Below are 14,496 nucleotides of genomic sequence, written 5' to 3' on the forward strand. Positions count from 1 at the left end.
CGCCCACTTTTCCTGGATTTGTAACCTCGGTCACCAAGTGACCAACTGTGCAAAGTGTGGGGACTGTGGCTCGATTACTGTGAGAATGGCAGCCTTTTACATTTTTTCCATTGACTTGAATGGGTGGAATCTGATTTGCCGTTTGTAGCTCCGCCCAGGTGTGCAGGGGGGCCGCGAGACCCCCAGAACATATCATCCCAGGTAGTAAGGGATCTGTGTACCAAGTTTCGTCCAAATCGGTCAAGCCGTTTTCGCGTGATCGCGGCACACACACACGCACGCACGCACACACACACACACACACACACACACTTTTATATATATATAGATAGACCATAGATGTCATATACACACACACACACACACACACACACACACACGATTTTATATATATAGATAGACCATAGATGTCATATTTTTTACTATTTTTTATACTAAATGTACATGCACGTCTTTTACTATTTGTACACTGTGCCTTTTGTAATGTTATATGCAATTACTTCTCAATAAAAATTTGAGTAAAAAAAAATAAAAGAATTCAGGAATCCACCTGGAGTCCTGGACCCTGTTGGGTGTGGCGAAGAAGGCAAGCGGCCTGCAGGCAGAGATGCTGTGTGGGGACTGGGGACCGACTTAGTCTTGGGGCAGGCAGTCACCTGGCGTGTAGGCAGAGATGCTGTGTGTGGGGTCTGACTTAGTCTTCGGGCAGGCCTGACCGTGCTTTTCAGACCACGTGTTCAGATGGACCCTTGACCCAACGCTGTGTGCCAGAGATGACACCACTTGCCTTTCAACATCACGGTACAGTTTAGGTATCACCTTTTTTGAGAAATAATTGCGGCCTGGTATCTTCCACTGCGGTGTGTGGCTTTGCTTTTGTGTGCTGCTTTTCCTTAGGTGGTCATCCAAGTGCAGTTTGTGCTTTGTCATTATGTGCCTTCGTAAGGAAGTTGTCCCTACGCGGGTCTTGGTCGTTTCACGGCTTAATCTTTGGTGGCAGAGAGTACAGATGGCATTGCTCTCACCTGAGGCAGACACACAAAAAAATGTCTACACCGCTAAGCCCTGGTGTGATGGCACTTTGGTGGTGGCGGCCGACTGAGTGTTAAGTGGGGTGCCAGAATCAGAGCAGGAGGAGGAAGATATGTCACGGTTCCGTGCAGAAGCTGAGGAAGATGAGGTGTTCTGTGTTAAATAGTCAACTATGTCCTGACAATCTTGGGGGTTGACGGCACGTGCCTTCTGAACACTGTACTTTGGTCCAGGGCCACACAAAATCATGACAGCACGACCCTCGAACAAACCTGCCGGGTGGCCTGCCTCTGCCTATTTTGCCCATATTGGGGGGGGGGGGGGGGGGGATGAAGTGAAAGGTATGCACTGTTTTGACTAATACAATGTGCAGTCACACATTTACTCTGTAAAAAAACCTACTTCTTATTTGTATATGTTTGTGTAAGGGATAGCGGAGATGCCGCCGCGGAGACAAGCGGCATGGCGGCTGTCTCCGCGTGTCATCCGGCGGCCTCTGCCGCGCAGTTTCATGCTAGTGATCTGCCTGGTCCTTCTATTGCACATAGATTGAGGGCTACTCGCGCGCGCCAGGCGACAGGACCTTTATGTGAATAGAAGGGGAGTCAGCTGATCTGCCAAGTCAGCTGACTCCAACAGTACTTCGGAGTGGCTGGGGCGGCGCAACTTAGTATATATAGTACCAGATTGTCAGTTGCCCGGTGTCTGCTGTTGCGAATGCTTTCGTGTGAGCGCTCAGACCTTAGTCAGATCCCAAAGTGTGCTAGAACCAGCCTGAGCTGGGGATCCACACTTAGCCAGATTCTGTTGATAGCTTAAAGTACTAATTACATTGTATTATCTGTTATGACATTCTGCTTTCATTGACTATTCTTCTGCTTGCTGACTTTGTACCTCTGCCCGTCTGATTCACGTTGCCTGAACTCAACACTGAATCAGCCTTCTGTCTTTGTACCTTATCTGTCCGTACGTTGCCTACTCTGCTTGTCTGACCTCTCTATCCTCGCCAGTGGGCCTAGCCACTAGTGAGGGATCTGTAGCATTCACCTGCCCCTCAGGTGAAGCTTTATTGCAGTTCTGTCTGTAACACCTACTCCTCAGGTGTCCGATAGCTGTATTATAGTCTTAATCACCTGCTCCTCAGGTGATCGCCTTATGCAGCACTGTTTGTAACACCTGCTTCACAGGTGTCCACAGGCTACAGAACTGTCTTAATCACCTGCTTCTCAGGTGATCAACCTTGCAGCTTTACCTGTAGCACCTGCTCCTCAGGTGTCCTTTAGCTGCAGTACAGCCGGACTCGCCTGCTCCTCAGGTGATCCTTGGCTGCAGCATTGTCTGTAGTCACCTGCTCCTTGGGAGACCTCCTCTTCCTCATTACTGTTGCACCAAACACTATTCACATTGGTAGTCCTGTGTCTGGCTATACTAGCATTATTGGTGATTCTGCAGATCACCACATAATCAGGTATAGCATCTGTATTATATATCCCAAAACTTCAGCGCTACAAGGTCTCTTAATTCAGGGATCCGCCACCAACACCCCTCACAGTGCAGGCTTACCAGCTTCCTGTAAGACCCAAATTATAAGGTCTAAGTGTATATGTAGTCAGTATCCCCACCGATCTCTGATTTCCACGTTCTGCGATCCCAAATGCTCCTCCTTTGAAGATGTTCTCCGCATATGAGGGTATGGTATCATAAAACAAAACAAAAATCTAAGTGCTCTCCGTAATCATTTAAAACAAGCACTTTATTCCATATAAAATGTAAACAGATACTCACATAAGGGCCCTTGTTACAGGGACCCTCAGTAAACACAGCGTATAGAACAAGTAAATCTGCAGGGTGCCAATCTCCCCTCTGCCATCCGTTCCGCCCGGAACGGATGGCAGAGGGGAGATTGGCACCCTGCAGATTTACTTGTTCTATACGCTGTGTTTACTGAGGGTCCCTGTAACAAGGGCCCTTATGTGAGTATCTGTTTACATTTTATATGGAATAAAGTGCTTGTTTTAAATGATCACGGAGAGCACTTAGATTTTTGTTTTGTTTTATGATACCATACCCTCATATGCGGAGAACATCTTCAAAGGAGGAGCATTTGGGATCGCAGAACGTGGAAATCAGAGATCGGTGGGGATACTGACTACATATACGCTTAGACCTTATAATTTGGGTCCTACAGGAAGCTGGTAAGCCTGCACTGTGAGGGGTGTTGGTGGCGGATCCCTGAATTAAGAGACCTTGTAGCGCTGAAGTTTTTGGATATATGTTATTATGAAGTCATTCTGAAGGACATTAACTTCTGGGCAGCTCCTGGGACTTTTTAGCTCTTTGCGCGGAGATAGCATCTGTATTGTTGGTGATACTGCAGATCACCAATAATCAGAAAATCTGTTTAGCTGACACCAATCGTTACAGTTTGCACATATTTTCAGTTTTTCGCCATAGTGCCCCTTTTGTCCATTAGTGGTCCCAAACGATCATTTACGATCGTTCATACAAAGAATCGTTCGTAATCGATCATTCAGCAAATTGTATCATTAGTGGCCATATTTAGAAGAAAATGGTGAGCTTCTGAGAGGTACTGACAGCAAGCTAAGTACTTAAAGGGGCATTATGGCGAAAATTAGGCTACTGCGAAAACCCTGGTAGCATGTACCTTATATAAGGAGGATCAGATATTAAGCATTTTTTTTATATCTGCTTGAATGGTTTTAGGCAGCATATGCATAGATCCTGCGTGTGTCCCCCCCCCCCCTCCCCACCCACCATTTGGTGCGATGTAACAGCTCTCCCTGCTGAATCTGTACAGGACATTGAAATGCAGGCTGAGGCTGCTCAGCAGTTCTGGGGAAGATAGTAATTAATGAAATAAGCAAGATAAATTACTTGTTAACACTGGGCTCTGCTCCATCTGCTCCCAGTGCTATGATCTTCCCCAGAACTCGCTTAACAGCTTCCATCTCCCATACAACATCAGCAGAGGGAGGAGGACATGTCGCATAGTTTGAAATGTGACCGGCAGGATCTCTGACAGCTCCGCTCGCAGCCACCGGCCCAGGGTCCCCTCCGATGCAGAGGCCGACTTCGAGGTCGACCTTACTGCTCCTGCGTGAATTGGACTTGGTTGACAGCAGTGCTCGCGCAGACGCAGTAGAGGAGGTTGGCCTCTACAACGGCGGGGACACCAGGCAGGAAGATGCGTGCCGAGCTGTCAGCGTCGGACGTCAGCTGCAAGGGGCCGGAGGAAGCCCCGGTAAGTATATCATGGGAGATACGATTCGCTTGATGATTCCTTTAGAAAAAAAAACTGCTTAGTATCTGATGCTGCTTATATTAGGTACATGCTATCAGGGTTATCCCATTAGCCTAGTTGTCACCATAGTGCCTCTTTAATATTCATTTGCAGGTACATCATGTGTTTATTTTAAATTATTTTACTCGGTTCAGATTCACTGGTTTGTCTGTGTTAAAGTGGAACTCTGTGCTGGTCACGCAAGTTATTCGTGGCAGTGATAATTGTGTTTCTATCTCTCCAGGGAGCTATGCGTGGACCTTGATGTGAATTGGAGTGGCTGTGACGTTCATGTAGCCGGGTACAGTTAGCCATTTAGAAAACATCAGCTCTACTGTGACGAGCATGACACCATCACAGTGGCATATAATATCTTAGTGCCGACTAGAAGGTAAGCCAGTTCGCATACCAATATTTTGTTGGGATGTCGGGAAGAAACCAGGACACTGAGAGAGATGCTACACTATCACAAGGAGAACCTACAAACTCCATGCAGAGAGTGTTTTGGCCAGAGTCAGATTAAAGGAAAAATAACTGGGTTGGGCCCCACCATCACCAATTCTGCTCGGTTCATACTCAACTAAAAAGGGTCTGTTTTCCGCATGGGATAAATAGACTTGTTGATGGATCCTATATTTATATGATCTGTTCACACATGCCTGTATACAACAGATCTGCCGTAGATGCGTTGCGGTATGTGAAACACGAAGCTATGCGGTGCACAATAAATACGGACACCAGACGAAAGTCGAACAGGTCATAGTAGTATTGCTGTGTGGACATGTGCAATGCAATAGAGAAACTCTAAATGAGTGGGCTTTGTACGGTGGATGGTGACAGCTCATCAGCTAATGTCAGATTCTGTTAAGTTCACTTTTCAGTACTATCTATAGTTTTGTAGGTTAAGAGAGTTTTAGTCTGTTACTTTGTGGTGAGTGGGATGCGAGGACTGTTGTGAGATGAGAGAGAACGAGGACTGTTGTGAGACAAGGGAGAACGAGGACTGTTGTGAGACAAGAGAGAATGAGGACTGTGGTGAGGTGAGGGAGAATGAAGACTGTTGTGAGCAGGGCTGTGGAGTTGGAGTCGGAGCAATTTTAGGTACCTGGGGTCGGTGGTTTCATAAATTGAGGAGTCAGAGTTTGAGGATTTTTGTACCAAATACACAGCCCTGGTAAGTATTAGACAAAGGAGTCAGAGTCGAGGAGTTGGAGCCATTTTGGGTACCTGGAGTTGGAGTTGGAGTTGGTGGTTTCATAAACTGAGGAGTCAGAGTTGCAGTCGGATGATTTTTGTACCGATTCCACAGCCCTGGTTGTGAGATGAGGGGGAATGAGGACTGTTGTGAAATGAGGGAAAATGAGGACTGTTGTGAGGAGAGGGAGATCTAGGACTATTGTGAGGCCAGGGAGAATGAGGACTGTTGTAAAGCGAGAGATAACAAGGAGTGTTGTGAGGCAAGGGAGAACAAAGACTGTTGTGAGACCAGGGAGAACAAGGACTGTTGTGAGACCAGGTAGAACAAGGACTGTTGTGAGACCAGGGTGAATGAGGGCTGTTGTGAAGCAAAAGAGAATAAGGAGGCAAGAGACGATAAGAACTATTGTGAGGCCAGGGAGAACGAGGACTGTTGTGAGGTGAGGGAGAATGAGGACTGCTGTGGGGCGAGAGAATGAGGACTGTTGTGAAATTCCTTTCCAACTCCAGATGGCAGTCAGATAATTCCCTGGATCAACTCTTCCAGGAATTACCTAATAATTATAGCCATGGATGCCCTTCAATGCAAGCAAACATGTAAATACCTGGTGTTGTAGGACTGCTGTATGTTGAATACACTGCAATAGATCATGATTCTCCACCAGGGGGGGATGTTACACTTCTGCATCAGCCCTCTGTATATGTGAAATCTGGTGAATATTTGGGTGATATCAGAGCCATTTAACCTCCCTGGTGTTCAATTTTGCAGGATGTTTGTGCAAAAAGCGGTTCAATTAATCTTCATGAAGTTTTGGCTGCAACTTACCAAAATGTGACAAGCAAGGGTCTAGTATACATTCTGAGTATAATAAGTTGCAACCACAAAATCATGTAAAAGAAATCGAATTAAAATTTGTACATTTCATTTAATAACCTCATTAAATAACCACAAACGTTTGCACGTTTTTTACGCAAACGCAGTGTTATGATCCATATTTTTCTCGTCATCTGAGGCAACCCTGGAAGAAATGGTCGATCCAGGGTTGTTTAGCGCCGTACTCCTGTGCTGCAGGGATAAAAAGCGACGATCGCCGGGAAGTGCTGCTGAAAGCCCACAAATGCTATTCTGCATGCTTGCCAAACAGCATTTACACGAGATAACCGGGGGCTGGTTCAGAAGCCTGTCTGTACCAGCCCTAAAGGTCTATACCCACACAGGTCTGAACTCAGCCTTGGCGGACAATAACAACCGCCATGGCCTGGAATCGGGTGTCAGACCAGTGTGTGTACAGTGGCCGCAATCGCGGTGCTTCTTTCCCATTAACGTGCCCTTTTTTTCTGGAATACAGTCATCGGCTTGCACGATTCGCATCGCATTTAGGCTCCATTGGAAAAGTCAATGTGCGTCACGCTGGTCTGTACTATAATGACCTTCATGCCCGAGAATTGGCCGTCAGACCAGCGTATGTACAGCAGCCGCATGACGATTGCACTTGTAGTGGAAAAGGGCCCTTAGCGCTCATCGTGCGGCTGCTGCACACACTTTGGTCTGACACACAATTTTTGGGCATGGTGGTCGTTATAGTCCACCACCGCCTAGTTTAGACCATCGTGGCAATAAACTGTCATTTTTACTTTTTTTTTTTTTTTTTTTAGTATTAGATGCAATACAAGTGTTTGTATTGAATGTAATACAAACGCTATTAAATTTTTTTTTTTAGTTTCATGATGCAATATGTGCGCCGGCGCACATAACCCATCATGACTCTCACTGGGCGCCGCCATCTTGCCCACCGGACCAAGATCGAGCGGGGGCAGAGGATTCTCTGCAGCTGGAGAGACATCGAGAGGTGGAGAAGAGGATCAGAGATGCCTGCAAACACTCTGGTAAGTATCTATAACTGCAGGACGAATCTGGCTCATCCTTAACGCTAACACCAACTTTTTAATGGACGAGCCAGACAACTGAAGTGAGAAGAATATGGAGGCTGCAATGTTTATTTCCTTTTAAAGAAAACCTGTAACAAAAAAAAAAAAACCTCTTGGGGGATACTTACCCCGGGAGGGGGAAGAAGCTGGATCCTAACGAGGCTTCCCCCGTCCTCTTTTTTCCCACGGTGGCAGCGCTAGAAGCCCCCGAACGGTGGGCATATAAATATTTACCTTCCTGGCTCCAGCACAGGCGCAGTAGCGTCTCTCTGATCGGGATCAGGCGGAAATAGCCGATCCCAGTTGGGTACGCTCTACTGCGCAAGCACAAGTTGCGCAGTAGAGCGGACTCAACTGGGATCGACTATTTCCTCCTGATCCCTTCGGGGAGGCGCTACTTCTCCTGCGCTAACAGTGTCGGACTGGGAGGTGGATAAACTGAGGAAATCCACTTGCTGGCCAAGCAGCAGAAACCCTGTGTTATCACTCCCAATAGAAACCTGTAGCAAGTCTTCTCTGCAAGCAGCAACACCTGATTATACTGCTGCTTGGCCAGCAAGTGGATTTCCTCAGCTGTACCACCTCTCAGTCCAACACTGTGCGCTGGAGCCAGGGAAGGTAAATATTGCAGGCGCTACTGCGCCTGCGCCACAGCACAACGAATTGTCGGCTGTTGTTTCGGGGGGTCCAGCGCTGCCACCGTGAGACGGAGGAGGATGGGGGAAGCCTCAGTGGGATCCAGAGGCTTCCCCCTCCCGAGGTTAGTACCCACAGGAGGTTGCTGGCCTATTTGGCTGCAGTAGTGTCTGAATCACACCAGAAACAAGCATGCAGCTAATCTTACATGTAAAGAGGGTACTGTGGCAAATTTCCCGGTGGGGGTTACTGTCCCCCCCTCCAATGCACCGTACAGTGGTGGTAAGATAAAGTTCGGATTCCAGCTACTGCTGGCAGCCATATTGTGCTGTTTTTAGTCATAATTTGGGCTCCATCATTTGCTGGCGCCCAAATTACTCACTGAGCGCTGTTATAGCCATAATCCACATTACTGCCTACGGTGACGCCCAAATGTCCTTGCCCAGGCGGGTGCCACCCTTTTACCTGTCAATAGGATATCATGAGATATCATGACACTATAAAGGTCTCTTAGGCCAGTTGCACACCTTAGTTTTGTGATACGAAGTGGTGCAAGTGCCACAGAAATTAGGCTTCATATGACGCTACGTCCATGTATGGCAACAGGGTCATATGCCCCGCCCCCGGCTAGTGACTTACTCCCTGCTGGGCAAGAAGTACATCACTGCCATTCCCGTCAGTCCGCACATGCGTGCTGCGTTGCACCTCGGTCCTGTCGTGCACACTTGCTTTGCTGCCCAAACCTCAGCCCCTCTCTTATACCTCATCAAACCCCAGCCCCTCACTTTCACCTCATCAAATCCCACCCTTTCTTTGCCCAAACCCCAGCCCATCTCTTTGACCTCATCAAACCCCAGCCCCCTCTACAACCTCACCAAACCCCAGCCTCTCTCTGCCATCTTACCAAACCCTTGCCCTGTCTGCAACCTCATCAAACCTCAGCCTCTTTCTGCCACCTCACCACACCCCAGCCCCCCTCTGCCACCTCACCAAACCCCAGCCGCTCTTTGCTACCTCACCACACTCCAGGCCCTTTCTGCAACTGACCAAACCCTGGAACTTCTTTGCCCAAACATTAGCCCCTCTCTGCCACCTTACTAATCCATGGCCTCACTCGGCCCCAGCCCCTTTCTGATACCTTACCAGTCTCCAGCCACCCTCTGCCCAAACCCCAGCCCCTCTTTCTGCCACCTCAGCAAACCCTGGCCCCTTTCTGTCACCTCACCAAACCCTGGTCCCTCTCTGCAACCTCAACAAACTCCTGAACCTCTCTGTTACCTCACTAAACCCCATGCCCTCTCTGCCCATTACCCACCTCACCACACCCCTCCTCCTCTCTGCCACCTTACCACACCCCTGCCCCTCTTTGCCACCTCACCTAATTAGTGCTGGGGATTGGGAGCTTGGATAGTTATGCTGCACAATAACACTAGGTGGTGCATATATTCCACAGCACTGTACAGAGATCACTGATCCATTCCCATCAGTCTCTGCACCAGAGTCCTCACCACAGTCACACACTATTATTATTATTATACACTAGTAGACCTAAGCCCGTTTAAAAATGGGACCTAGGTCTGTCATCGCCGCCACATATTAGCGCAGAACCGCCTGCAGCGTGCACGATCGCCCGCCATGCACGCGCACAATCGCCCGCTGCACACGTGTCCACCCAGCCCGTCCTGCTCCGGTCCCAGGCTGTCCCTGCGGCACATGCGCAGTAGTGCAAACGAAGCGACGTGCAGGGACAGGACGCAGAGACACAGGTTTTTTTATATATGATTTATATAGCTCTGAAATATTCCACAGTGCTGTACAGAGATAGCTGATCCATTCCCATCAGTCTCTGCACCAGAGGAGCTTACACTCTAATGCCCTCACCACAGGCACACACTATCATTATTATTATATATTTATATAGCTCTGGTATATTCCACAGCGCTGTACAGAGATCACTTATCCATTCCCATCAGTCTCTGCACCAGAGGAGCTTACACTCTGTCTAGTGTCCTCACCATAGTTACACACAAGTATTATTACACATTATAGCTGTGACATATGGTGTGGCGCAGTACATTATTGGTATCTCGCTCGGGGCAGGTGGTCGGGTAATGGCGGACGCGCAGGCTATTATTAGCTGTGTGTGGACACGTGACTGACATGAGCTCATCATGTGTAGGGTGACATGAGGGAGGGGGAAGGGCGACCATTCTTCTCACATTCACATATGTGTTCTCTTTTTTTTCCACAGATACTGCTGACAGACCTTCTGGAAGATTCCCTATTGGAGGAGGACGCAGAGGCAGCAGCCACTCAGAAAAGGACACATGTGAGAGGGTGGTGGGGGCTGCAGGAGGGGGAGGGGAAGCTGCTGTTACAACAGCCATTTCCTACCAGGCGACATGAGCCAAACATGTCGCCAACAGCAACTGCTCCCCGGGCACTGCTGATTGGTTAATGCACTCCCTGCTGTCAGGACATAAAAGTCATGAAGTTGTGCCTCATTGTGGTCAGATTATTTGCTTTATTAAAGGGGAACTGAAGGTTCGGAGGCTGCCATATCTATTTCCTTTTAATCAATACCAGTTGCCTGGCAGCCCTGCTGGTCTATTTCTCTGCAGTAGTATCTGAATAACACCAGAAACAAGCATGCAGCTAATCTTGTCAGATCTGACTTTAAAGTGTGAAACACCTGATCTGCTGCATGCTTGTTCAGGGGCTATATCTAATTATATTAGAGGCAGAGGATCAGCAGGGCTGCCAGGCAACTGGTATTGCTTAAAAGGAAATAAACATGGCAGCCACCATATACCTCTCTCTTCAGTTCCCCTTTAAGGTGGCCATACACTTATAGATTTGCAGCAGATTCGACCATCAGATCGATTTCTGGCAGATGCCTGTCAAGCCCAATCTAACAGGAATCTGATGTGCGCCACACACCAGGAACAGATTTCCAATAGATTTCAGAATTAAAACTATTGAAAATTGATCTAATTGGACCATTAGATTCAATGCAACTCTATGGGCCATCGATCTGCTGCCAGCAGCAGATCGACCTAGATTTTCCATTTTGTCAGATAGATCAAATCGATCGAAATCGGCTGCAAATCAATCGAATGGGGAATTTGATAGAATCAACCGATCGATGGCTGAAATCGACCAGTGTATGGGCCCCTTTAGGCTGAACGCCATAAAATTACACAAACGCTTTACACATGTTCAATTCCAGTACAAAATACACACATCAAGGCGCTTGTTGCAGTGAGCAGGGAGCGACTGATGGTCTATGAGGTTTTTTTACTGGGTCCCCTCTACTGGACTAGTGCCCACATAACTAACCAATCACAAGGGAACCTGTGCTGCTGCAGTATCTGTACCCTGCTCCTTCCCTTTCCTCTTCCTGTCCCCCTGTCCCCTCAGCAGTGACAGGAGACTGTGCTGGTTGCGGTACCTGTACCATACACCTACCTCCATACTGCTGCTGCAGCTCCTCCCCCTTCCCTTCTATCAACAGCGACAGGAGACTGTGCTGGCTGCAGTATCTGTACCATGCCCCTCCCTCTGTACTGCTGGAGCTACTCCCCTTCCCATCCCCCCCTCTCAGCAGGGACAGGAGACTGCTGGCTGCAGTTTCTGTACCCTGCCCCTCCCTCTATACTGCAGGAGCTCCTCCCCTCTCAGCAGTGACAGGAAACTGTGCTGGCTGCAGTACCTGTACCATGCCCCTCCCTCTATACTGCAGGAGCTCCTCCCCTCTCAGCAATGACAGGAAACTGTGCTGGCTGCAGTGCCTGTACCATGCCCCTCCTTCTATACTGCAGGAGCTCCTCCCCTTCCCATCCTCCCCTCTCAGCAGTGACAGGAAACTATGCTGACTGCAGTGCCTGTACCATGCCCCTCCCTCTATACTGCTGGAGCTCCTCCCCTTCCCATCCTCCCCTCTCAGCAGGGACAGGAGACTGTGCTGGCTGCAGTTCCTGTACCATGCCCCTCCCTCTATACTGCAGGAGCTCCTCCCCTCTCAGCAGTGACAGGAAACTGTGCTGGCTGCAGTGCCTGTACCATGCCCCTCCTTCTATACTGCAGGAGCTCCTCCCCTTCCCATCCTCCCCTCTCAGCAGTGACAGGAAACTATGCTGACTGCAGTGCCTGTACCATGCCCCTCCCTCTATACTGCTGGAGCTCCTCCCCTTCCCATCCTCCCCTCTCAGCAGTGACAGGAAACTATGCTGGCTACAGTACCTGTACCATGCCCCTCCTTCTATACTGCAGGAGCTCCTCCCCTTCCCATCCTCCCCTCTCAGCAGTGACAGGAAACTATGCTGACTGCAGTGCCTGTACCATGCCCCTCCCTCTATACTGCTGGAGCTCCTCCCCTTCCCATCCTCCCCTCTCAGCAGGGACAGGAGACTGTGCTGGCTGCAGTTCCTGTACCATGCCCCTCCCTCTATACTGCAGGAGCTCCTCCCCTCTCAGCAGTGACAGGAAACTGTGCTGGCTGCAGTACCTGTACCATGCCCCTCCTTCTATACTGCGGGAGCTCCTCCCCTTCCCATCCTCCCCTCTCAGCAGTGACAGAAAACTATGCTGACTGCAGTGCCTGTACCATGCCCCTCCCTCTATACTGCAGGAGCTCCTCCCCTCTCAGCAGTGACAGGAAACTGTGCTGGCTGCAGTACCTGTACCATGCCCCTCCTTCTATACTGCTGGAGCTCCTCCCCTTCCCATCCTCCCCTCTCAGCAGTGACAGGAAACTATGCTGACTGCAGTGCCTGTACCATGCCCCTCCTTCTATACTGCCGAAGCTCCTCCTTTTTCTCATCCCCCTCTCTCACCAGTGTCAGGAGACTGTGCTGGCTGCAGTTCCTGTACCATGCCCCTCCCTCTATACTGCTGGAGCTCCTCTCTCAGCAGTGACAGTAAACTGTGCTGGCTGCAGTACCTGTACCATGCCCCTCCTATACTGCTGAAGCTCCTCCCCTTCCCATCCTCCCCTCTCAGCAGGGACAGGAGACTGTGCTGGCTGCAGTTCCTGTACCATGTCCCTCCCTCTATACTGCTGGAGCTCCTCCCCTCTCAGCAGTGACAGGAAACTGTGCTGGCTGCAGTACCTGTACCATGCCCCTCCTTCTATACTGCTGGAGCTCCTCCCCTCTCTCAGCAGGGACAGGAGACTGTGCTGGCTGCAGTTCCTGTACCATGCCCCTCCCTCTATACTGCTGGAGCTCCTCCCCTTCCCATCCTCCCCTCTCAGCAGTGACAGGAAACCAGTGGCGTAGCTAAGGAGCTGTGGGCCCCGATGCAAGTTTTACAATGGGGCCCCCCAAGCACTCTATACATAACAATTAATATGGCGCACCAAAACCTACCAATGGCAACTACAGTGTCAGAGTTGCAAGAAGGGGATAAAGAATAGTTTGTTAATGATTACCACTATTCAAAATATCTATAGAAGTGATTATTATGAGCACAGGAGCAATAGAGAGCTAATTCTGCAGTTAAGGGAGGGCCCTTTCGGGGCCCCTCTGGCCCAAGGGCCCCGATGCGGTCGCTACCTCTGCACCCCCTATTGCTACGCCCCTGCAGGAAACTATGCTGACTGCAGTGCCTGTACCATGCCCCTCCTTCTATACTGCCGAAGCTCCTCCTTTTTCTCATCCCCCTCTCTCAGCAGTGTCAGGTGACTGTGCTGGCTGCAGTTCCTGTACCATGCCCCTCCCTCTATACTGCTGGAGCTCCTCCCCTCTCAGCAGTGACAGGAAACTGTGCTGGCTGCAGTACCTGTACCATGCCCCTCCTTCTATACTGCTGGAGCTCCTCCCCTTCCCATCCTCCCCTTTCAGCAGGGACAGGAGACTGTGCTGGCTGCAGTTCCTGTACCATGCCCCTCCCTCTATACTGCAGGAGCTCCTCCCCTCTCAGCAGTGACAGGAAACTGTGCTGGCTGCAGTACCTGTACCATGCCCCTCCTTCTATACTTCCCCTTCCCATCCTCCCCTCTCAGCAGTGACAGGAAACTATGCTGACTGCAGTGCCTCCCTCTATACTGCTGGAGCTCCTCCCCTTCCCATCCTCCCCTCTCAGCAGTGACAGGAAACTATGCTGACTGCAGTGCCTGTACCATGCCCCTCCTTCTATACTGCCGAAGCTCCTCCTTTTTCTCATCCCCCTCTCTCAGCAGTGTCAGGAGACTGTGCTGGCTGCAGTTCCCGTACCATGCCCCTCCCTCTATACTGCTGGAGCTCCTCCCCTCTCAGCAGTGACAGGAAACTGTGCTGGCTGCAGTACCTGTACCATGCTCCTCCTTCTATACTGTTGAAGCTCCTCCCCTTCCCAGCCTCCCCTCTCAGCAGGGACAGGAGACTGTGCTGGCTGCAGTTCCTGTACCATGCCCCTCCTTC

General features: G+C 49.8%; 1 long non-coding RNA gene across 2 annotated transcripts in view; it reads left to right on the forward strand.

Annotated features, from left to right (window-relative positions):
• The window catches only part of LOC137533225 (uncharacterized), a 53,730-nt gene that overhangs the window by 6,608 nt on the left and 32,626 nt on the right, over window positions 1-14,496 (forward strand). The window contains exons 2-4 of one of the 2 annotated variants that reach the window (XR_011024158.1): window positions 4,578-4,724; window positions 7,252-7,417; window positions 10,347-10,424. This is a non-coding gene — a long non-coding RNA (uncharacterized lncRNA). The remainder of the gene's footprint in view (window positions 1-4,577; window positions 4,725-7,251; window positions 7,418-10,346; window positions 10,425-14,496) is intronic. The other variant, XR_011024157.1, reaches the window with a different exon arrangement.

This window comes from Hyperolius riggenbachi, chromosome 9, assembly GCF_040937935.1.
Source record: "Hyperolius riggenbachi isolate aHypRig1 chromosome 9, aHypRig1.pri, whole genome shotgun sequence".
In the NCBI taxonomy this organism is placed as follows: domain Eukaryota; kingdom Metazoa; phylum Chordata; class Amphibia; order Anura; family Hyperoliidae; genus Hyperolius; species Hyperolius riggenbachi.